General features: G+C 45.9%; 1 long non-coding RNA gene across 7 annotated transcripts in view; it reads left to right on the top strand.

Annotated features, from left to right (window-relative positions):
* The window catches only part of LOC138848477 (uncharacterized), a 46,719-nt gene that overhangs the window by 987 nt on the left and 20,165 nt on the right, over positions 1 to 25,567 (top strand). For 3 of the 7 annotated variants that reach the window (XR_016228931.1, XR_016228934.1, XR_011386302.2), the window contains 2 exons: positions 9,473 to 9,562; positions 19,310 to 19,398. The exons of 2 other annotated variants lie outside the window; for them this stretch is intronic. This is a non-coding gene — a long non-coding RNA (uncharacterized LOC138848477). Of the gene's footprint in view, positions 1 to 2,550; positions 4,894 to 9,472; positions 9,563 to 19,309; positions 19,399 to 25,567 lie in introns of those variants that run through there. 2 more of the 7 variants (XR_011386303.2, XR_016228933.1) reach the window with 2 other exon arrangements.

Genomic DNA, 25,567 nt, shown 5'->3' on the forward strand with positions numbered 1-25,567 from the left:
TCCTCTTTTCTACCCCCAGACTCCGGCAGGGGTTGGATGTGTTTAGTTAATTGCTGCGTTGGTTTTTTTTTTTTTTTTTTTTTTTTTTTTTTTTTTTTAACCCGTCTGTCTAGTGCTTGGGCTCTCAAGTAGTTTTTAACGCAGTTAGTAAATGGTGCTTTTCCCCCTGATGTTTGCCTTCCTTCCCTCCTCTAGGAAGGCACAAGCTGACTCAAGTTCCAGGGCTGTGGGGCAGGGGAGGGGCAGCTAGAAATAAAAAGCATTGTCATTTGTAAATGCAGAAGCCTCTCTCTCTCTCTCTCTCTCTCTCTCTCTACTTCTCCTCTTCCCCGCCCACAGTCTTTTTCTATTCTCTTTCTTGCCACTCTGTTCCTTAATGTAGAAGCTATTCTGTTACGGGGTTTCTTTCTTACTCAAGTCTACCATTTAATCCCCCTAACATTCATTCTTGACTTTCAAGGGGGACACTTGACATTTTGTGTGACATTTCTCATGATTAATGAACATGACCAGTTTCCCGATAAGTCCAAGGATAGGGTATGCAACCTGGCCTGGCCGTCAGCGGGGAGGCTTAGTACCCCAGAGAGGGAGTGAGGAGCAGAGCCTGCATGCATGGCTGCCCGGTGCCATTGTATGTGGAGCTCTCCACTGGGCCAAGGTCCCCCAGCAGGAAGAGGACACGGTGCTTGGCCTAAGTCCCTCTTCAGGCAGTTAGAGGGAGGAGACCACACATACTCCAGACCAGTGACAACCATCAGAGGACCAGTGTCCCTTGGGTCAGCTGGGCTCGCTCCAGTTTGAGCCTGGACCTCAATCCCTGGAAGGACCCAGAGCAAGGAGAGGTGGGGACGGATTCACCTGCAGCAGCATCGTGAATGTTATTGCCTCTGCCAGGGTGTAGACACAGAAACATCAGTTACCATGAACCATTACCAAGGGGCCAGGCCAACAATCCTATGATAAGAGACAGATTGATAAGAGGAAAGCACAATCAATTTATTAGTGTCCCTAAGCAAGAGCTGCCAGTGGTTGAAGTTGAAATCCTTCCTCTGGGCCGGAGCTCTGGCGCAGCGGGTTAACGCCCTGGCATGCAGTGCCAGCATCCCATATGGGCACCAGTTCAAGTCCCGGCTGCTCCTCTTCCAATCCAGCTCTCTGCTATGGCCTGGGAAAGCAGTACAAGATGGCCCAAGTCCTTGGGCCCCTGCACCTGCGTGGGAGACCTGGAGGGAGCTCCTGGCTCCTGGCTTCGGATCAGTGCAGCTCCAGCTGTTGTATCTAATTGGGGAATGAACCGGCAGATGGAAGACCTCTCTCTCTCTCTCTCTCTCTCTCTCTCTGCCTCTCCTTCTCTCTGTGTAACTCTGTAAATCTGACTTTCAAATAAATAAATAAATCTTTAAGAAAAAAAGAAAGAAATCCTTCCTCATGTGGAAGAGAGAAGTGAGGAGGCTGCAGGTACTTTCAGAGGGAGAATGGATGACGTCAGCGAACATTCGATGGCTTAGGACAAATTTTCTGGGCTCCAGGATGGTGTGTGACTGTCAGTCTCACCCTCTGTACAGGGACTTGATCTTCTCCTCTTTGGCAGATCCAGCCTTTAGATAAGAGAACTTCTGAGGAAGTCCCTCCCTGCACGTCCTGTTTCCTTGTGCTCTCGGTTTGAAGTCCAAAGCGGCGTATTTTGCGGTGTCATTTTCTGAGCCCGGAGACATCCATTTTCGACATCCTGCCCAGCCAGGCTTCTCCCTGCTACAATTCCTGTGGCCCTCTGTTATTCCATTATCTCGGAGGGATCATGATTTCAATCATCCATCTCCTTGACTTAATTTTACCAAACCTTTAAATAGACCATTGGCTATAGCACGCTCAGATTTTTGGATCTCACGTCTCTGCTTTGGAGCTAGGAGTTGACAATTACTGAATCATGGACTTGTTGTTTTCTGCCTGGACTGTGGCTATGAACATTTCCTCTGTTATTTAGTGGGCTGCTAGATACTATTTTGATGGTTGTATTATAATCCCTCATGAGATCTTGCCTCTATTTAATTCCTTACTGTTGGATAATCAGGCTATTTTCAAATTTTTACTATACCAAATAATGCTTTGATAATTATCAGTGTAGTAAAATCTTTGCAATCATTCTTTTAAATATTTTTTAATTCCACATCTTATAAACGAACATGTGTTTTTGGTAAAAACTTTACTTAAAATGTAACAGATTAGAAGTCCTCACTAATTAGCTTTAATTTAATCACCATCACTTTTGTAGAAATTACTGTTGTTGCTGGTAATGCATGTCCTTTTAAAATTGAATATACACGTAATTTCAAGTATCTATAGAAAATATTTGCATAAACTTCAAAAATTCATGGAATATGAAATTCAAAGATAAGTTTATTTGGCTAAAAATATTGAAATCCATTCATCGTTTTCTCCTACCTACATTTGCGTGAATGTTTTGAAGGCCCTGCTATATGGATGCTTCAATGCGTGGATGAGGCTGGGAGTGGTGCACACATGTTAAGATGCTCTCCATTCACTTGGCAGCTTATCGTGGAGACATTTTCACGGCAGCCCATGAAGATCTGCATCCTGCAACTGCTGCATGGGATTCTGTAATAAAAACAACCACTATTTATCAAGCTACTTCCTTATCATTGGGTACTTGAGCTACTTTTCGGTTTTGCTAAGACAAACAATGTTGCATTAGATTCCTTTGTGCACTTGTGCAAATGTTTCTCTGGGGGAAATTCAGAGAAGTGAAATTGTTGAGTCAAAAGGAGGCCTATTTTTAATTCTACAGATACTGCCTAACTGCCCACCAAAGAGGCTACACAGCATCACTCCCACCAGAGAGCAAACGAGGGTACATTGTGTCACCACAGCCTCACCCACACGTCATATGATCACATTTCTTTATTTTCACACTCTGAGTAAAAGGGATATCTTGTGTTCTATTTCCATTCCTTGAATTCTAGGTAGGTGAAGCATCTCAAGTGTGTAGGTCATATATTCTTTTTAAAAATTTTATTTAGGGGCTGGTGCTGTGGTGTAGCGGGTAAAGCCGCCTCCTGCAGTGCCGGCATCCCATATGGGCACTGGTTTGAGTCCCAGCTGCTCCATTTCTGATCCAGATGTCTGCTATGGCCTGGGAAAGCAGTACAAGATGGCCCAAGTCCTTGGGCCCCTGCACCCACATGGGAGACCTGGAATAAGCTCCTGGCTCCTGGCTTCAGATTGGCCCAGCTTCAACCATTGAGGCCATTTAGGGAGTGAACCAGTGGATAGAAGATCTCTCTCTCTCTCTCTCTCTCTGCCTCTGCCTCTCTGTAACTCTGTCCTTCAAATAAATAAATAAATCTTTAAAAAAAAGATATCTAGGTTTAAAAAAATAAATAAAATAAAATATTTATTTATTTGAAAGTCAGAACACAAAGACACACACACAGAGAAATAGAGAAAGAGAGAAAGATCTTACGTCTGCTAGTTCACTTCCCAAATACCTACAGCAGCTAGGACTGAGCCGGGCCAAAGCCAGGAACAAAATTCAGGTCTCTCATGTGGGTGGCAGGGAACCAACTGCTTAAGCCATCACCTGCTACCTCCCAGGATATGCATTATCAGGAATCTGGAATTGAGAGTTGAAAGGGACCAGAACCCAGGCACTCCAATATAGGATGTGGGCATCTCAACCGCCATGCCAAACACCCACTGCTGGTCATACATTTGTAATTGTTTTTTTTTTATATCACTGCAGTGGTTTAAATGCATTCTCCAATGTTCACATTTTAGAAACTTAATCCTCAATGCACCAGTGCTGATGGGCGAGACCCTGAAGGGCTCATGAGGGCTCTGAATGCCATTATCAAGGGGGTGGAGTTTGGTCCACTTTCCCCTCCCCCTGACCATGTGATGTCCTCTGCTACGCTGACATGGTGAGAATGCCTCCCTCGACCTCAGGCCCTTGATCTTTTCCATCGCAGCCTGCAGAATGGTGAGCCAGGCACATTTTTGTGGATTACAGGTTACTCAATCTGGCTTTCTGTTATCGCAGCAGAAAACAAAAAAAGACAGAAAATCAATACCAGAGAAGTGGGGTGCCGCTGTGACAGATACCTGAAAATGTGAGAGCAGCTTTGGATCTGAGTAATGGATAGAGGGAGAATTTGGAAGAGCAGACAGAAAAAGCAGAGAAAGCCTGGGCTGCTGCAGATGGGCAATTCTGGGGGAGGTCTGCAAAGCCAGAAGCCTCCGTCCTCCGAGGGATTATGTAAGGGGTCGTGATCAGAATGTTGGTAGAAATACGGAAGGGAAAGGCAATTCTAATGAGGCATGAGAGGGAAATGAGGAGCATCCTCAAAAAAACATGGCTGAAGTGTGTCCACGACCAAGGGCTTTCCTGAAGACAGAACCCAAGAGCAATGAACTAGGCTATCCAGCAGGAGAAATAGCTAAGCAGCAAAGCACTCAGGCTGCTGGGTAGCTTCTTTTAACTGTTACAGTAGCATGTGAGAGAAATGAGTTAAAGAATAAATTTGTGATTAAGAAGGAAGGGCCAGCATTGTGGCACAGTGGGTACAGCCATGGTCTGTGATGTCCTCATTTCATATTGGAATGCCGGTTTGAGTCCCAGCTGCTCTGCTTGTGATCCAGCTTCCTGCTAAGGCCCCCGGAAAGGCAGGGGAAGATGGCCCAAGTACTTGGTCCCCACTACCCATGTGGGAGACATGAATGGAGTTCCTGGCTTATAACTGTGATCCAGCCCAGCCACTATGGCCATTTGGGGAGTGAATCAGTGAATGGAAGATCTGTGTGTGTGTGTGTGTGTGTGTCTGTCATTCTGCATTTCAGGTAAATAAATAGATCTTTGAAGAAGAAAAAAAAAAGAAACATAACCCAGGAATTTGAAGGATTCATACTTTGGCCAGTAAAGAAGGGGCTGTGACCAACTGACTGCTTGAGAAACAGATTTGTGCGGAAAGAAATGGCCTGGGTGCTTTGCATCATGCCAGTGGGAGGATCTCCCTGAAGTCATTTCAGATCTCTTCACTGTAGCTAGTGCCTTGAGGGCAAGGTTTCCAGGGAGGTGCCTGCAAGACCTCAGCGTTGGCAGCCCTCCGTATTTGGTGCAGTGCTCCTCGCCACCCCAGCTGTGGGGCAAGAGAACCCAGGTGTGTCTCAAGCTGTTACTCTGGAGGGCAAGTGGTGAGCCTTGCAAAGTGCATGGAGTGTGGGGACATGTCACCCTCCACTTGGATTTCACAGGCTACCACAGGCAGCCTGGGTGCCCAGGTCAAGACCTGTCACTGGCACGGAGCCACCATGGACAGTCTATGCCAGGCAATGCCTAGTAGAACCAGGGAAGCAGGGCTGACTCCAAGATCCCAGGACTGTAGAGCTACTAATGTGCAACCCCAGCCTGGGAGAGCTGCAGCACAAAATGCCAACCCATGGGAGCTGCTGGGTGGGCTGAGCCCAGCAAAGCCTAGGGCGGAGCTGCCCCGGTGCTTTGGGGGCCCACCCTCAACGCACAGTGCTCACAATGCATGACAGGAAGTCAAAGATTATTTTCCAGCTTTAAGACGAATATTGTTTTCCCTGTTGGATTTTGGGAATGCTTGAGACCAGTGACCCCTTTTTCCTTGGCATTTCTCCCTTTTGGAGTGGGAATGTCCAGTCTCTGCCTGTCCCACCATTGTAATTTTCAAGTATGTGGCCTGTTTTAGTTTCACAGGCTCACAGCTGGAAGGAAATTCGCCTCAGGATGAACATGCTTGAGTCTCATCCATATCTGATCTAGGTGCAACAGTGGACTTGGGCTTTCGAATTGGTACCAGAGCAAGTTAAGACTTGAGGGGCGGCCGGCGCCGCGGCTCACTAGGCTAATCCTCCGCCTTGCGGCGCCGGCACACCCGGTTCTAGTCCCGGTCGGGGCGCCGGATTCTGTCCCGGTTGCCCCTCTTCCAGGCCAGCTCTCTGCTGTGGCCCGGGAGTGTAGTGGAGGATGGCCCAAGTGCTTGGGCCCTGCACCCCATGGGAGACCAGGAGAAGCACCTGGCTTCTGCCATTGGATCAGCGCGGTGCTCCGGCTGCAGCGCGCCAGCCGCAGCGGCCATTGGAGGGTGAACCAACGGCAAAGGAAGACCTTTCTCTCTGTCTCTCTCTCTCACTGTCCACTCTGCCTGTCAAAAAAAAAAAAAAAAAAAAAAAGACTTGAGGGGCTACTGGGATGGAAAGAATGTAGTTTGAAGGTGAGAATAAGAATTTGGGGAGTCAGACGTGGAATGCTGTGGCTTGAATGTGTCCCCCAGAATTTATGTGTTGGCAACTTAATTCCAATGTCCTCCGGAATGAATGAAAAGGAATCAGTTTGGGGATCAGCACTGTGGCGTAGCAGGTAAAGCTGCCATCTGCAGTGCCAGCATCCCATAAGGGTGCTGGTTTGGGTCCCGGCTGCTCCACTTCCGATCCAGCTCTCTACTGTGGCCTGGGAACACAGTGGAAGATGGTCCAAGTCCTTGGGCCCCTGCACCCACATGGGAGACCTGGAAGAAGCTCTTCTGGCTCCTGGCTTCGGATCAGTGCAGCTCTGGCTGTTGCAGCCAATTGGGGACTAAACCAGTGGATGGAAGACCTCTCTCTCTCTCTCTCTCTCTCTCTCTGCATCTCCTTGTTTCTCTGTGTAACTCTGACTTTCAAATAAATAAATAAATCTTTAAAAAATAAAAATGAAAGGAATGAGTTTAGCCCCTTCCCTCTCCCTGTCGCCCACGTGATGCCTTTGCTATGTATGGCACAACAAGAATGCCTGTGCCAGGTGTACTTTCCAGCTTCTACAACTGTAAGTGAAATGAACTTTGCTCATTATAAATTGTCCAGCCTGTAATTCTGTTACAGCACATAAAATGGACCAACACAATCACATTCCTAACAGCTTAGTTACTGGGTCAAAGACTAGGCAATCTGTGAGTGTGTGTGTATATCTATCTGCCGACTTCTATCTCTCTAACTAGCTAGAGTTCTATTTTCTTTTTTTTTTTTTAAGATTTATTTATTTATTGAAAGTCAGAGTTACACAGAGAGAGTTCTATTTTCTTATACGACAGCACTGAAACTTGCATTTGTTTCTTTTGGGAGGTGGGTTGTGAGCATTTTAGATAGTTTAGTAGGAAATAAATATAGTATTGCATTCATTTTATCTTTCATCAAAAGGAAGACTGACTCCTTTCTTAACATTTTGGCAGATATTTGTTGTTGCCATTCGTGGCTTTTTTCTTTATTTCTCCCATTTTTGTGTGCAGTTGTTCATCTTTATTTTTTGTGTGGATTACATGCATTAAGAAAGCTAACGATCTGAGGGTTCAATAAGGTCTGCATAGATCGCGAAATAATTCCTCATCCTTCCATGGCCGCCATGGGAGGGACCCCTGGGAAAACCCCCTTGGGGGACTAGAGTCTTTCAAACAAATATAATTGTCAAAGATTGGCCTTCTTGGTCTCCCTCTTAGCCCCTGATTTATAAAGTCAGCTGATATAGCCTCCTGATAAGCATCAGACTTTGCATGTTTGAGGGTGATTAGACTGCAGCTGCTCGCTGTCTCAGGATCAGTAGGTGAATTATGCCAGGTCATCACAGATCTCAAATGCCTGACTACACAAAAAGAATACACCCAGCTTTTTGGCACACCAGAGCTGGGAGATGCAGGAAAGACCCCAGCACTGCCTCTGCTGCCCACCAGCTGGAACTGGGGCTGCACACATCCCACTTTCACCTCTACTTCTTCTTTGGCCAGGGACCGCCCCGCCTCCCCCTTTCTCCTTATTAGTGAGTTTGCCTTGCTGATACTGATTTCATGGAAGTCCATATTTTCTAAGTCAAAGTTTGCTCATTGAGAAGGAAAAGAATCTGTCTTCGGTTGTGGCTCTAAATCTAGAAAGCCAGTCAGTAGGGAATAAACAGCAGAATGAGGACCTAGCAAGAGTGTTCTGTGGCCGAGACGCTGTCCTGGAATCACAGAGGCTCTGATTCCCAGCTCACCCTCTGGCTGTGCCACTTTCTGAATCTCAACTTTGTCCTGTGTAAAACGGTAACCCTGTCGGGTGGTTGTGGCCATCAACTGATTTAATTCACCTGTGCATTCTGTCGCTCATCATGATTCCTCTGTTTAGAATAGAGACAGACCTCTGTGTGAACCTTACACCTTTGAAAACAGCTGGAGGAACATAGTAGACCGCATGAATATCTTCTAAAACATTCCAGTCTAGTACGGTTAAAAGGACTCTTCTGGTTTGTCCTGTATAGGACATCAGGTTTCCTTTATAAAGAGTCTTATTCCCATTGAGAAGTCGGGCAACCACGGATTACCCCTACAACGTTGCTATGGCCGCCAGGAGGAAGCAGAAAGCAAGACCCTGGGCAGGGTTTACTGAAGAGAAGAAAGCCATCGTGCCTGCAGTGACTGTCGTTAGGCATTTGCACACCAATGGTGGAAGGATGGAAAATGCATGAAAAGCACAACCAATTCCTGTCCTAGAAGATCACAGGGTGTACTGTGAGAAGCCACCACGACTCCATCAACATTCCCTGCACAGAGAGATACGGAAAAGGTCTCTTTTCTTCAACTTCATAGTTGATTTTCTGTCCTAAGTTTCTCCACATCCTATCATTTTATGTTATGTTCTCAACATTTCAGAGACAATTTTTTCTGGATAATACAAAGGCTCAGATTTCTAGGTTAATTGCAAGAATTGTGGAAATGGGGGACGGAATTGGAGGAATTCATGAAGTCACGGCCACTTTCCTGACCTGTTTGAGGTTGTTTTCATTGACATGTATGATCTATGGAATGGGGATGTTAATATTTGTTCAATGAGAACGGGTGTTAGTTGGGTGGATCTGACTTTGAATTCTGTCTCCAACCCTTAGAGGTTATGTGACAACTGTTAGTTAGTTAGTATTTCTCAGCCACAAGTTTCTCATCTGTAAACTGCATGGACCCCTGATTCCAAATGCCATACCTATGTTACAGGGTTGTTGGGAGGCTGTGCAGACAGCACACAGAAATGGCAAACATGGTATGTGGAATGCAACTGACTTTTGTGGTAGTCTGAATGACGCCCCTCTCCCCTACATGTGTCCATGTTGTTCTAATCACATCTTTTCATTTTCTGTGTTTTCTGATGTTTTGGTATATAGGGCTTGCTGATCCTACAAAGTCTCCCCTTTGCAAAGCTAGCCAGCTCCTCTAGATGGTAAAAGATTCAACTGCAAACCTGTGCAAACCAATCCATCCACCCAAAGTCCAGACACCCAGCTACCTGGCTATCTAGCTCTCAGTGCAGAGCCGTTATCCCTCTGCCCTAATCACTCCAGGGCCAGACACTAGTCACCTAGGGATAGCCCCATGCCCTGGAACCCCCTGAAATCATCTGAAGGGCCAATACTAAACCTGCGTACCTCTCCCTGCAGAATCCACAACAAAGGCTCTCGCTCAGGACTTCTCACTCCCTCTGCCACCTGACTGACCCTTGGACTGCATGCGGCCCTGCATGGCATGATGTAATCCTTCTTCTTGGTAACTGTGGATAGCAAACTATATATAACCCATAGAGTTCTCAGAAGAGCATACCTTTAGTATTGGGGAGAATTAGCCCAGGGTGAGAAGCTATTCTGTTCCTCTTAAAAAACTTTACAATAAAGCCTCAAAATATAAACTATTTCTAAGTAACTTCACATACCCAAAAATTAAACTCAATAATATTTTTAAGGCAGCCAGCATTGCGGCATAGTGGGTTAATTAGATGCCTGTAAAGCCAGCATCCCATATGAGTTCTAGTTCGGGTCCTGGCTTCTCCACCTCCGATCAAGCTCCCTGCTAATGCACCTGGGAAGGCAGTAGAAGATGACCCAAGCATTTGTGTTCCTGCCACCCACATGGCAGAACTGGATGCAATTCCAGGCTCTTGTCTGCAGCCTGGCCCAGCACTGGCAATTGCAGCCATTTGGAGAGCGAACCAGAGGATGGAAGTTCTCTTTCCTCTCTTTTCTGCCTCTCTTTCTGTAACTCTTTCAAATAAGAAAAATAAATATTTTTAAAAGAATGTCTTAGGTATATATACCTATACATACATACATAAAAATATTAATACGATGATAATATTAACCAAAGGAAAGTGCGAGTGATTTTTTTAATATCATATAAAGCAAATTTCAGAACATTGATTATTACTAGACACAAAGAGGATCACTTTATAGTGACTATGAGATTAATTAAGAAGTCATAAGAATACTAAATATTTATGCGTCTAACATCAGAGTTTCAAAATACATAAAACAAAATGATGAGAACAAGCAAAGAGAAATAAACCCACAAATATTGTCAGAGATTTTTGCAACTCTCCATCAACAACTGATAGCACAAATACAAAGAAAATCAATAAGGATCTAGAAGATTTGAATCATATTAGCCAACTGAACCTAACACATTTTTTGAACACTCTACCCAGTAGCAACAGAATAAATTCATTTTGGGAAAAACTGAACTTGCACCAAGATAGTTCATATTCTAGAATATAATATAAACCTCAATAAATTTAAAAGTATTAAAATCATACAAGGTATGTTCACTGAAATGAATGGAGTATAATTGAATTAGAGGTTAGTGTTAGCAAGATATTTATAACATTCCCAAAATTGTTGGAAATTAAATAGCATACTTCTGACTGAACTGTGATTTAAGGAAGATAGCAAAGGGAAATCATATATAATATAAACAGTATTTCCAACTGAATGAACATGCAATATGTTAAAATGTGCAGGATAGCCCAAAACCAGTACTTAGAGGGAAATCTATAGCACTAAATGTCTTTTATAGAAAAGAATAAAAATCTCAAATCAAATATCTACACAAATAAAAGTAAACAAAGCCAAAATCCAAAAGAAGGAAGATATAATAAAAATTGCAACAGAAATCAATGAAGTAGAAAAAAGAAAAATAATAGAGAAAAACAAAGACACCAAAAGCTGGTTTTTTTAAATGATGAATAAATTTGACAAACCTCTAGCCAGGAATTAAAAAAAGGAAGATCCAAACTACCACCATTAGGAATGAAAGTAGCTCTGTCATTATAAATTATGCCAGTATTAAAGATTAATTCAAGTATGTAATGAACTACTTTGTGCTAATAAATTCAACATCTGAGGTGAAATTTACAAATGTCTTTAAAGACACAAACTACCAAACTCACTCAATAAACAATTGATAACACTGATCGCCTCATATCTACTAAAGAAACTCCATTTGTAGTTGAGAGCCTTTCCATAGAGAAACACCCAGTGCAGATGCTTTTATGCCTTTCATGGAGTCCAGTTCTGGGGTGCAGTGTGGTAAGCCACTGTTTTGATGCAGCACCCATATCAAAGTGCTGTTTGGAGTCCTGGCTGTTCTGCTTCAACCCATTTCCTACTAATGTGCCTTGGAAGGCAGTGGAAGATGACCCAAGTACTTGAGCCCTTACCACACAAATGGAGACCAGAAAGGAGTTACGGCTTCTGGCTTTGGCCTGACCCAGACCTAAATCTTAAATATATAAATAAATAATGGTGGATTCTGGAAAATATTTAAGAAAATATAATAACAATTTTATCCAAATTTTTCCAAAAGTTTAAAAAGATTGGCATGTAAAAGACATTCCAAGAAAAGAAACTTAAAGACAAAAATCTCCCATAAATATTGATGCAAAAAGTATTTTACTATAATATACCATGACGAAGTTGTTAAACCACCGTAGGATAGATTGGATTAACCTAGCAAGATTGGTTCAACATTCAAAAGTCAATCAACGAAATTCATCATTTTAACAAACTTAAAAATAAAATGCATATGATTATCTCAGTTGATAGAGAAAAAGCATTTTCCAATCCTGGTTTTTTTTAAACTTAGTAAATTATACACCCACAAAAAAGTTTACAGTAAAATATTTACTTAATGAGGAACAACCGAATGTCTTCCATCTAAGATGAGGAAAAGGAGAGTGTGACCGCCTCTGTATTTTTATGCAACACTGCACTAGTAGCTCCAGCCAGTGTAGTAATATGTGCAAAAGACAATAAAAGGCACCCAGATAAAAATGGGGTAAATAAAATTGTCTTTACACATAGATGACATTATTATCTATGTCAAGAATCTAAAAGATTTTATGAAAAAGGGACTAAAGTGAGTAAATTTGGCAAAGTTTCAGAACAAAAGTAATATGCTGGCGCCGCGGCTCACTAGGCTAATCCTCCACCTTGTGGCGCTGGCACACTGGGTTGTAGTCCCAGTCGGGGTGCCGGATTCAGTCCCGGTTGCCCCTCTTCCAGGCCAGCTCTCTGCTGTGGCCCGGGAGTGCAGTGGAGGATGGCCCAAGTACTTGGGCCCTGCACCTCATGGGAGACCAGGAGAAGTACCTGGCTCCTGCCATCGGATCAGCGTGGTGCGCTGGCTGCAGTGCGCCAGCCGGGGCGGCCATTGGAGGGTGAACCAACAGCAAAAGGAAGACCTTTCTCTCTGTCTCTCTCTCTCTCACTGTCCACTCTGCCTGTCAAAAAAAAAATAATATAAAAAACTTTTTTAATAGCAGGAATGAATCATCTGTGATTGAAATTTTAAAATACCATTAGTAATAGCATTCAAAACATTAATTACTTAGGGAAAAATCTGACATAGAAGGTGAAAGAATTGTACCTAAAAACTACAGGACGGGGCCAGCGCTGTGGCACAGTAGGTTGATACTCCGCCTGTGGCGCCAGCATCCCATATGGGCACCGGTTCTAGTCCCAGCTGCCCCTCTTCCAATCCAGCTCTCTGCTATGGCCTGGGAAAGCAGAAGATGGCCCAAGTGCTTGGGCCCCTGTGCCCGTGTGGGTGACTTGGCTCCTGGCTTTGGATCGGCGCTGCTCCGGCCGTTGTGGCCATCTGGAGAGTGAACCAACAGAAGGAAGACCTTTCTCTCTCTCCCTCACATTGTCTGTAACTCTACTTCTCAAATAAATAAAACCTTAAAAAAATAAAAAACTACAGGACATTTCTGAGAAAAAATGAAGAAGACATAAATAAATGAAGGGATATAATTTGTCCTGGAACAAAGTGCCTCACTGCTCACTACTGGGACATAGCAGAATCTCAAAGCACATCTATTGAAAGAACAATGCATACTCTAGGGAGCACCGAGGAGAGGGGGTTCCTGCACTTGGAGCTCTCATCACGTGATGGAGACACAAAGCAGGGCAAAGGTCATTCAAAGAGTGTGTCGGATGCCAGGTCAGAGGCACAGGTGGTCAGACCCACTGTGAGTGTCATGGTGGTCATCCCAGAAATCTCTAAGACAGAATCCTGAAGTGTACAAGTTAGTCACGCAGCAAGAACTGGAACAAGCAGAGGAGCAAAGCCCGAGTGATTACTTATGGAGCTGTAAATAATCTGGTGCAGAGATCAGCTGGAGCCCAGTCTTAGGGGTCTTGTATAACCTGCTAAGTCTGGGAAGCAACACGTGCATTTAAACAGGGGAGTGGCATGCATGGTCAGGCTTGCCTTCTAGACATTTCTCTCTGGCAAAGTAAGGAGAAATTACAGAGGGCGTGACTCACTCCCAGGATGTTCACTGCTCTTTGTGTACATTAGAGGCGGGGAGCAGTCCTTGTCCACCCTCAACCACAGGAGTAGGCAGCCGGTCCAGAGCTGGACCTTGCTGTTACAGAGAACAGCCGCAGACCAGCTCCTGTGTCGTCCTTGTAGTGGGCAGGCACATCTCCAGCAGGTGCACTGCCCTATTTTTAAGCTGAGGTCATCCATTCCCTCCTAGGATCTGCCTCTAGTTCTCAGGAGTTGGGTTGGGGAAAACCACGTTTGTCATCATTCGTCAAAACCACCTACTTGAAGCCTGCATCTTTGCAACACCTGGGAGAAGCTGGGGACATCTGCGCCACGTTTCTGTTCTCATTCATATTTCTCGGCTCTCTTAGGGGGAAGTTGTGCAGGGCTACACGACCATCAGAGACTCAGAGAGCAGATGGGATCCCACAGCACTGAGGCCGTCCCAAGCAAGACCTTTCCCCTTAGGGCACAGGAGGCGGAAGCAGGATGCGTGGACCCCAGTTCTCCTTCCTCTACACAAGACACATTGTGGGGTCTTCTCAAAGTAAGAAAGTCTATTTGGGTCCAGACGTCTCAATCTCATTATCGTTATCACCTTTCAGAGGATGTGCAGTTGTCCCGAAGGCACAGGCAGTGCGCTTCAGATAGGAGGGAGCCATGGGTGAGCAGACGGCGTCTTGCAGCACCCGCAAGCATAAGTCACCCTGCAGGACCGAGGAGAGCGCCCACAAGAGCCAGCTACGGGCCTGGCTGTCTCTGCGCCCACAGCGGGGACTCTGTTCCGGAGCTACCACCTGGCAGTGTGCCCCACGGAAGCCAATTCTACGGCCATGATCTTGGCTCTGCAGGTGCCTAGTCCACTCTTGTGCTCCTGAAGACCCCAAATGTCAGGGGACGCCTTTGCTGACCTTTGGCTGATGACAGGGCCTGGTGGTGACATTTGCATCGAGGCACGGCAGGGCCAGTGACTCCCAGGGAGCTCAGCCAACTCTGGGGTGGGGAGAAACAGAAACTGATACATGGGATTTCCCTGCTCTTCTGGGTGGACCTCGATGGGCTTTTTTTTTTTTACTTCCTCTTCTAGGACTTCAGGCAGCACTGTTCCTGAAGCAATAGGAACAAGTATCCTGTCTCGCTCCAGCAGACGCTGCATCTCAGCACTGGGAGGTGTCTGTCCCACTTCCAGAGAAGCACTTCCTACGAGTGACAGCCACTGGGGTATGGGCAGTAGCCCGCCCAGCCAAGCCCGCAGACCCCACAAGTCTGCTGAACTGCAGAAAACACTGAGGTCTCCCCACTACCACTGACCAGGACATTTCAGAAATTCAGCAAGTCATGTATTTAAAGTCTTGGAAGATTAAACAGGAGAGGAGAGTTGGGGTAGTAGAAGCCAATTTAATCATCATCACCTGGGATGAATTTGTAGGCCAGTGCATGAGAGCGCTGTGTTGAGATAAAAGACTTTCAACTTCAGTAAATATCTACCAGCTGTATGCAGGGGCTAGGCAAGAGGTCTAAATAACTGGAAGTGTGTGTGTGTATGTGTGTGTGTATAACTCAAGTTGAAAAGGCAAAATCATAATTCTAGTTAAAAAAAAAAAGAGAGAGGAAAAGAAAAAGAAAAAAGACCACTGTGCTTATAGATGCAAGATGTGGGTTTGAGTCCTGGCCCTACTTCTCCACTTTTTATTTTTTAATTATGATTTGAGAGGCAGAGTTACAGAAAGAGAGGGAGAGGAAGAGATAGAGACATTCTCCATCTGCTGGTTCACTCCCCAAACGCCTAAAGCAGCCAGGGCTGGGGCTGGGCCAGGCCAAAGCCTGGAACCAAGAACTCTACCCTGGTCTCCCACTTAGGCCACCTTCTGCTGCTTTCCCAGACATATTAGTAGAGAGCTGGATCAGAAATAGAGCTGGGACTTAAATTGGCACTCAAGGGATTCTGGCATTGCAGGGTGTAGCTTAACCTATGGTGCCACCATGCTGGCCCAATCCTACTTTTTTCTTTTTTCTTTTTTAAAGATTTATTTATTTATTTGAAAGGCAGGGTCACAGATAGACAGAACGAGAGAGAGAGAGGGAGATCTTTCATCCACTGGTTCAATTCCCAAATGACTACAATGGCTGAGGCTCATCTAGACCAAAGCGAGGGGCCAGGAGCATTTTCTGGGGCTCCCACATGGGTGCAGGGGACCAAGCACTTAGGCCGTCTTCTGCTGTTTTCCCAGGTACATTAGCAGGAAGCTGGATTGGAAGTGGAGCAGCCTGGGCACACACTGGTGCCCACAGTGGATGTCGCTGTTAAAGGCAGTGGCTTAGCCTGCTCTGCCACATCACCAGCCCCCAGCCCTGCTTCTTTTTAGCTGTTTCCTTGAGTTTCCTCACCCATAGAAGAGTGATCACAGCTCTTCCCAGCATCACAGGGTTTGGGGAGGTTTAAAAGAGAAAAGGCAGGTGACAAGACATTGTCAAAAGGAGAGTGGTGCAATATTAAGGTGAACCCCAGGATAAACTATGGACTTCAAGTGGGGAGGACGTATCAGCGCAGGTCCATCACTTACAACAAATGCACCCTTCTGGTGCTAATAGCCACATTGGTCTGTGGGAGAAGGTCATACAAAGGAACTTCCCACAGTCTCTGTCATACACCTAAAACAAGTCTAAAAAATGAAGTCAACTTGAAAGGTAAAAAGAAAAATGCATTTAATTCATTGAATAAAATTATAATCATTAAAAAGATAAGAAAGAAAAATGCAAAGCCAATGTAGAAGTGATTCAATTGAGTGGATATCAAAGTAGAAAGGCACAAGCACAGTGATAGAAGAGTTCTAAGAACAAATCACTGGGGGCCCAAAAGGGGAACCAGGAGAGGAAGATTGAATGCACATTTTCCAGTGAACTTGGCCTGGTCTGCAGAATGGGTGTCAAGAACTCCATGCGGTACAAATTGGGGTAAATCAGTGAAAAGAACAGCTGTTTGGGGGGCCAGTGTTGCAGCATGAGGTTCAAGTCCTGTGCTCTGCTTCTGATCCAGCTCCCTGCTAATGCACCTGGGAAGGCAGTGGAAGATGGCCTGAGTACTTGGGCCCCTGCCTCCCATGTGAGAGACCTGGATGGAGTTCCTGGCTCCTGGCTTCAACCCAACTCAAGCCTGACTGTTACCAATGTTTCGGGGAATAGGCCAGGGGATGGAAGATCTCTCTCTTATCTCTGTGTCTCCTTCTCTATCCCTCTGCCTGTCAACTAACTAACTAAATACATCTCACTAAGAGCATCAGTTTTCACATACTGTGCCTCCCTTTCCTGAAACCAGAGGTCAAAAGGGGCAGCCCCAAGATCAAAGCAAGCAAGCTCAGGTTCCATCCCCTGAACCTGTCCATTTGCATCTCTATTTCTTCCTGTATTGGTACGCGGGACCGAGGCCGCAGTAACAAAGTCCACCGCCAGGGCGCGGAAAACAGCAGACACTTGGGCTCTCACAGTTGCGGAGGCTGAGTGTTCAGAATCAAAGTGCTGGCAGGGCCATGCTCCCTGCAAAGCTTCATGGGAAGGATCCTTCCCTACCTCCGCCAGCGCCTAGTGGCCCTGAGAGATCCTCGGCTAGTACATGCCGCGGGGCAGCCTGCCTCTTCGTCCGCACAGCCGTCTTCCCCTGAGCCTGTCTCCATGCGGCATTCTTTTCCCTGTGTGTGTGTCTGTGTCCCAACGCCCCTCTCCTTATGAGGACACCAGGCCTCACAGTGTGAGCTGTAATTATGCCTTTAAAGACACTATCTTCAAAGAAGATCACTACCATTGGCAGTTGGGGGACATGGCTCAACCCCGAATAGCAGGTTAGCATGGCCATCCCTTGCCTCAACCCCAAACGCTAGAGAAGAAAACCCTGGGTTTAGGGGCCTGAGACCTGGATCTGGATCCCAGTTCTGTGTCTCACTAGCTGCCTGGTGTTGGACAGGTTACCACAACTCTCTGAGAACTAAATTTATGGTTAAATAATGGGGTCATAACGCCTACCAGGTCTTCCACCCAGGATTATTGTCAAGATTCCATGAGATGATGTCAGTGGGTTGCTTTGCAAACTCCAAAGCTCCAGACAAACATTCACACACAGTCAGTTCTTTCACCAAAGGCCCAGCTTCTACTGCCCCTCACTATACACAAAGGGCAAGTCCCCTCCGTACTCTGGTTATAGTTCATCACACCACGCACCTGCCCACACAGGAAGCCAGACCCTTCAGGTGTTTCTGGGGGCTCCCCCTGTGTATCTGAGCATTGGGCTGCCCCTCTCCATGCAGCATGGCCATGTTCCCAGCTGCTGGCAGTCAGGAGGTGCCACTGTGCTGGCACGATGGGACCACCCACTCTGAACTTGAGAAAGGGACACATGCTCTCCTCCTTCCACTCTGTTCCACAGCATTCTCCCTCCACACCCAGCTGGAACTTGGCTACAGCTTTTATATATTAATTATTTTTAAAGATTTATTTTATTTATTTCAAATGCAGAGTGACAAAGCAAGAGAGAGAGCAGAGAGAGAAAAGATTTTTCATTTGCTGGCTCTCTCCCCAAATAGCTGTGATGGAGCTGTACCAGGCAGAAGCCAGGAGCCAGGATTTCCATCTAGGTCTCCCACAAGGGTAGCAAGGGCCCAAATACTTGGGCCACCTTCTGCTTTCTTTCCAGGCACATTAGCAGGGGGCTGGATCGGAAGTAGAGCAGCTGGGATTCGAACCTGCACTCCAATATGAGATGCTGGAGTTGCAGACAGCGGCTTAAAGTACTGTGTCACAATTCTGGCCCCTGGGCTACAACTTCTAATGGGGTCATGCTGGTGTTTGAGGAGAGAAGCCCAAAGCAGAGGGTGACCTAGAGCCACTCGGGCAGTTGCTCAGGGTCAGACTCCCAGCTCATCTCCTTGGAACAGGGGCCAGCCCAGGCCGACCCTAAGCAGGCTCTGAGCATATGGTTCAGAGAGAGGAGCCTACAGCAGGCTCGGAGCATACCTGTGCCCATGGTTCAGAGAGAGGAGCCTACAGTGGGCTCTGAGTGTACCAGTGCCCATGGTTCAGAGAGAGGACACCACAGCGGGCTCTGAGTGTACCAGTGCCCATGGTTCAGAGAGAGGAGTCTCTCCCCTGCAGGTGTTCCTCTTTGGTCCTCATTTCTTTCTTTTGTTTTTTGTGTTTTGCTTTTTTTTATTTATATAAAGAGAACTTTATATCAATAAGGAGAACTTGTCTTTCAGAGACTGACATTTCTTGACTCAGGACTGCTACTTCCCAGAAGGATTAACAATGGGCAGATCTGCCACATTCAAGGAAGTCCCTATCCTTTGCCTATAAACTTGGAGCATTGCTTCCTTCCCCCAGGCCACGTAATTTTACCTGAAGTTTAAAGGTTGCAAATTAGGCACAGAGACACATTTCATTTGGGTCATGCATTTTCCAAGACGGTATGAATCATTACCAGTATTTTAGCTGAGATGTTTTGCATTAAAAAGTCAAGATTTGGGGGCCAATGCTGTAGCACAGCAGGGAAAGCTGCCATTTGCAGCACCAGCATCCATATGGGCTCAGTCCAAGTCCCAGCTGCTCCACTTCCGACCCAGCTCCCTGCTAATGCTCCTGAGAAAGCTGTGTAGAATGATCAAAGTGCTTGGGACTCTGTCTCCCAGGTGGGTGGCCCGGAAGAAGCTCCTGTCTCCTGGTTTTGGATTGGCCCAGCTCCAGCTGTTGCAGCCATTTGGAGAGTGAACCAGCAGATGTAAGATCTCTTTCTTTCTGTGTTATAAAACTTATAAAACTTTTCCTATCAAATTTTTTTTTAAGTCAAGATTTCTATTCCCCTTGGTACCACCTTCCCTCAATGCCAACAAAAAAGTAGCGAGGTTACAAGCCTAAGCCAAGCACCTACAATTTACATCTAGTTACTTGTGAGGACCTAGTCAAGTGGGAACAGGCTGCTCCAAAGGCAAATTTAAATTTGATCTTTCAGAAAACCCCTGCTAGAAACTTTTAAGAAGTTCATTTTCTAGAAGTTTTTCCTTAAGGGTGTTAAAATAAAAAACACTAAGTTCTGGGCAAGCATTCACTTCCTGTCATATACTCTGGTGTTTGGATAGACTTCGAGGTGGAGCACGGTAACAGATGAGGACTGAAACTTCAGCCCCAGATAATCACAGATGAAAAGACAGGGGGAGGCCTGGGGAATTTCCATCACTCTAGAACCTCTGACACACTCTGGACATGAAAGGGACCCGGGGAGAAGGCGGTGTTTAACTTCTCTTTGTTTATATGCACACGTATCTCTCATGCCTGACCGTGGAGTATTGAAAGAACGACCAAAAAGGACCAGCTCTGGGAACCCCCTGTGTCCTCCAGTGTTGAGAAGGGCAGGTGGACCCTCTCATAGGTCCCTGCCTCCCGAGGGCCGCTCACCAGCATGGTGTGCAGGGTGAGGTGCTGGTCTCCCTCACTGATCGTTCTGGTCCAAGGGAGAGCACACAGCCCTTTCTGCTGTTACATCCTCCTCTCCCCACTGCCTCGTGCAGTCGACCTCCCCGCTCTACACAGCGGAGGCACTGAAATCTCCCTGATGCTATGGAGAGCAAAGGGAACGCCCCGCGATTTCTCAGTGCTCGGTCCTAGAGGTCAAAGCTGCCGGGTTCAGAAGGCCGTTGCCCATGTGGGACCCTGGCGGATGGATCCAGGCAAGGCCATGAACGGAGTGCTGTCCCTGGGACTTCCTGATGACAAGAACGCTCACAAGGACGGCTGACCCCTGATGCAAGAACACGAGCTCGACGCCCGAGTTCTCAGGTCCAATGCGATGCAGTCGGTAGCTGTGACGTGAAGACGTGTTTTACCTCCTGACCCTCTACCCGCTAATCAGAGCCCCCAGCTCTCACATGCACGCACACGAGTTTGCGTTGAAAACACCTTGGCTTTTCTCCCTTCCCCTTAAAGTCCCAACCCTTTTTTCTGTTCCTCAGATCTACCAGAGAGCACCTCTCTGGGCATATGTGTCCTGGGTTGCAGTTCAATTCTTTGTCATTCCCCAAATAAAAGCTCTTTGCATGGCCCTCCATTGCTATTCCTTTGTTTGACTTTGACATGGAAATACAGCTTTCTAATCTTCAGTGTAGGATCTTCCAACTACCTCCAAGACCCTGCGGTCCGACTTAACTTCTACCACCTTGAATTCTTTTCATCACTTTTCTGTTCCTCAAGTTTCAAACCCAAAGGGGCGAAGCTCAGAAAAATCCTCAGGATTTCTTCTCTTGCTTGTCTGAGACCCTGCCACTTGCTACGATGGGACAAGGAGATCTGTTCAAGTCAAAAAGGCCATGCCTGTGTACGGAGCCATGACCTCCACATTCAGCTCACAGCGAGGCAGTCACCTCCAGGAACACAGCCCAGCTATGTGGAAGCTCCAAGAAGTTCATGGAAAATTAATTAAAATATAATTTTTTAGCATTTACTTGTTGATTTGAAAGGCAGAGTGATAGAGAGAAGGGGGGAGGGAGGGAGGGAGGGGGAGGGAGAGAGAGAGAGAGAGAGAGACTGCGCCATTCACTGGCTCACTCCCTAGATGCTCAGCTAGCAGCTCAGTCTGGGTCTCTCACATGGGTGGCAGGAATCCAAGTACTTGAGTGGTCACCTGCCTCCTCCCGGGATGCCCATCAGCAGGAAGCTGGATCTGAAGTGGAGGTGGACCTCAATCCCAGGCACTGTGATGTGTGATGTTGATGTCCCCAGTGTTGGCTCAACCCACTGCGACACAATGCCCACCCTAGCAAGTCTGTTGTGGAGAGGAAACTATTTCCAGGAACTTTTGGGAGACCCCTTATGTCTGTACTAGGGACACAACTGCTAAGTGTCAGACCAGCCTGTTCCATTAAACGCATAAGCTCCACCCAGGGATGGACGGCTCTAAACTTTTACGTGAAGGGAGAACCGAGTTGGCTGCTGGTTTCTTAACACCTAGAGAAATCTGACCAGCTAATCCAGCAACGTATCCAGCTCTCAGCCCCACTCCTTCTGCATTTTTTAGACATTTTATTTATTTTGGGGCCAGGGTTGTGGTGCTGCCATCGAGGCATTCAGTGTCAGAGTACCAGCTGGAGTCCTGGCTGCTTCATTTCCAGTCCAGCTGCCTGCTAATGCACCTGGGGAGGCAGCAAATGATAACTCAAGTACTTAGGTCCTTACCACCCATGTGGGAGACTAGAATGGGGTTCCCAGCTCTTGGCCTTGGCCTGGCCCAGACCTGGCTGTTGTGGCCATTTGGGGAGTGAACCAGCACATAGACGATCTTCCTCTCTCTCCCTCCCTCCCCCTCTCTCTCTGTTACTCTTTTTAATAAATAAATCTTTCGCAAATTTAATTTATTTTATTTACTTAAAAGAGAAAGAGCATGCACTCCTATCTACTGCCCAGATTCTCACAACAGCTAGCACTGGGCAAGCCTGAAGCTGAAGCCTGAAAATCAATCTAGGTCTCCTGCATAGGTGGCAGGGACTCAGGACTTACTGCCTTCCAGGGCACATGATGGCCAGAGACTGGAATCTGGAGCAGAGCTGCGTATCAAACCCAGACTCTCTGAAGGAAAAAGGCAGGGTTCATAGGTGAAGATTTGGGTTCAGCCTCCTCTTCAAATTAAATTCTCTGAATCTCACCTTCTACACATGTCTGATCTACTTTGTCCCTGGGAGGACAAAATACCTAACAGCGGCAAAAAGACTGTATCACACATCCTCATACAAAGATCTCTATTGATTAGCACCAAGAAGTCAAGGAAGTTTCTGAGATGACCAACAGTCATCTCACAGACCAGTTCGGCATAAACATCCTCCTAGGACATTCAGTCTGTGCCTCTGCAGTGTGAATATCGAGCCCTAATAATGGCTTCCAGGATTAAAAGGCTGGTTTCTTAAGGATTCCAAGAGAGTAAGTCTGGTTGGTGAGTCAGCACTAACTAGTGTCAGGCCTTTTATTCTTTTTTTTTTTTTTAATATTTATTTAATTATTTCAAAGGCAGAGCAACAGAGAGGGAGAGATAGAGGTAGAGATGACAGAGGTAGAGATAGAGATAGAGGGAGGGAGGGAGGTAGATATAGATATTTTCTATTTGCTGGTTCACTCCCCAGATGGGTACAACAGCCAGGGCAGGGCCGGGACAAAGCCAGGAGCCTGAAACTCTATCCAGGTCTCCCATATGAGTGAGTGGCAGAAGCCCAAGCACTTAGATCATCTTTCGCTGATTTCCCAGGTACATTAGCAGAAGCTGGGTTGGAAGTGGAGCAGCCAGAACTCAAAACCAGTGCTCTGATACTGGATGCCAATGTGGCAAGTCATGATTTAACCTGCTGTGCCACAATGCCAACCCCTCGGAGGCCTTTTAGAGAATCATAAACAAATATGACAAAATAATCTATTTTATTTCATTATTATTTACATATCACTGTCAATATTTTTATTTCATTATTAAATACTTCTAATATGCTGTTATTATATTGACTAGTGACTGATTTGCTTGTTAGCTAATGCACAAATGATGCCTTGACAGAGGCTATAGCAAAAGATGGAACAAAGCCAGAGGAGCAGGCAGGCAAGGAAAGAGCTCTGTGCATGTCATCCAGCTTCCAGAAAGCAGCACACACGCTCTGGAATTGGGAAAGTACACACTCCCTTTCACAACAGGTTCATCACACTGGTGTTTTAAAGCCGCAAGTCATTCTACCTGATCTTTAAAGAATAAACCATCAGGGCTGGTGCTGTGGTATAGTAGGCTAAGCCACCGCCTACAGCGCCAGCACCCTGTATGGGCACCAGTTCGTGTCCTGGCTGCTCCTCTTCTGATCCAGCTCTCTGCTATGGCCTGGGAAAGCACTGGAAGATGGCCCAAGTGCTTGGGCCTCTGCACCCCTGTGGAGAAACCCAGAAGAAGCTCCTGGCTCCTGGCCTAGGATAGGCCCAGCTCCAGCCGTTGCAGCCATCTGGAGAGTGAACCAGCAGATGGAAGACCTCTCTTTCTGTCTCTACCTCTCTGTCTGTAATTCTGCCTCTCAAGTAAATGAATTTTTAAAAAAGTGATAAATTGTCATTTGTGCAGATTTCTTCTGGCTGGAATGAAATTCTTACATGTGTCACAATGTGGATGAACCTTGAATATATCATGCTAACTGAAGAAAGCCAGACACGAAAAGACAAACACTGTCGCTTCTACTTGTGTGAGGAACCTAGAACTGGAAAATTCACAGGGACAGAGCATAGAAAAGAGGCCATGAGGGACTAAGGGGAGGGAAGATAGGAAGCTATTGTTTAATGGATGTAGAGTTTCTGTTTAAGATGTTGAAAACATTTTAGAAATACATGTAGTGATGATTGCACCCTTTCGTGAGTATAATTAATACTACTGTGTTGTACACTTAAAAATGGTTAAAGTGATCAATTTTATGTTATGTCTATTTTACAACAACTAAATGCATAAAAATGAAAATAAATGAAAAGCTTGGGATGTCTTGGGTCACACAGGTCCCCTTGGTTGTCGTGCTGAAGTTTATACCATCCCTTTGAAGCTTCCATAACTGACTGCGGAAACAAACTAACAACAGGCAGGTTAACAGGAGAAAGGTGTGCAAACCTATTCATGTGCCCCTGTGCGTGGGAGCTGCACAAAGTATAAAACTCAAAGAAGGGCCAGATGATTGAGGCTTAAAATATATTTTTTATGGAGGAGAGAGAGAGAGTGTGTGTGTGTGTGATGGGGAAAGAATTGCAGCCTTTTTTAGAGAGCTAATAATTGATTTTTAGAGGAAATGAATGGGCCCAAAGGCCAGAAAATGGCCAGGTAAAACCTCCTCTAAATGTGATGTTTGATTTTCAGTCTCACCCTCTGAGCTGCATTCAATCATGCTTAGCTTATGAAATTTCAATAAGAAGACTTGGAGGCAATTGGGATTCTTTTTGGAAGATCCTGTCTTTGCATAGAAAAAGGAACTTCTCTGCATTTCAGTTCCCTAGAACTCAGAGTTAAGTCAAAAGTGGAACAGTTGGGAGCATCCTCTTCTGAGCCCCACTGTTGTCTTTTGCTCAAAGAACAAAGCAGACCAGGTTTCCAAAGTTCTTCCGCTTGAAAATTGTTCTTCAGTCGGGCAACCCCATCTCCACCTCCCAACAACACGGCCAACCTTTCAGCTCGGCTTATCAAGAAAACCTTCCAGAATCACAGAAGTGCATCTGGGGAAACATGTTTTCATGACGTCTTTGTTTTTGATTTGGATCAAAAAAATTTTTTTAATATCTTAAAATCAGAACTGCTATTTAAAGTAGGCTGAACTACACCTGCAACTTTAGGGAAGCTTATACACGCATCCAGTCCTGGCCCCTGATCAGATCTGTTTTCATTTTCCTTTTCTCTCAGTGCAGAAAGTAAGCATCATAAATTTCAAAACTTAACTTCTCTTTTTCCTTTCATCTGCTTCTTGATATTAGGTTGTCTTCCAAAACTGACTAAGAGGTCCCTAAAGCTGGCTCTGAAAATAGACTTGAGTGCCTGCTCTTTATACCCACTGTCATCAGGTTGGCCTTGTTCATTTCAGGAGGCACAAAATCCTCTCAGATGGACTTGGTTTTTCACAAGGCAGTGGATGTGCATTTCACGTGAGGTGGGGAGGCTTTTGCTCTAGATCAGTGTGCACGGCCTGAACCTCACTCCAGGCAGCAATGCACCTATGTTGAAAAGAATCTCAATGCGACAAAAAAGAAAGCAGTGTGGCATGTGCTATTCATCAGTGGTGTCAGCCTAGCTGGGCCACAGTGCCCAGATATGTGGGCAAACATTACGCTGGGGGTTTCTAGGAGAGTGTTTCTGGATGAAGCTGATACTGAAATTGGCAGACTTTGAGTAAAGCAGCTTGACTGCTTTGCTG

Source organism: Oryctolagus cuniculus, chromosome 2, assembly GCF_051225735.1.
Source record: "Oryctolagus cuniculus isolate XC-2025 breed Fujian yellow rabbit chromosome 2, ASM5122573v1, whole genome shotgun sequence".
Lineage (NCBI taxonomy): Eukaryota > Metazoa > Chordata > Mammalia > Lagomorpha > Leporidae > Oryctolagus > Oryctolagus cuniculus.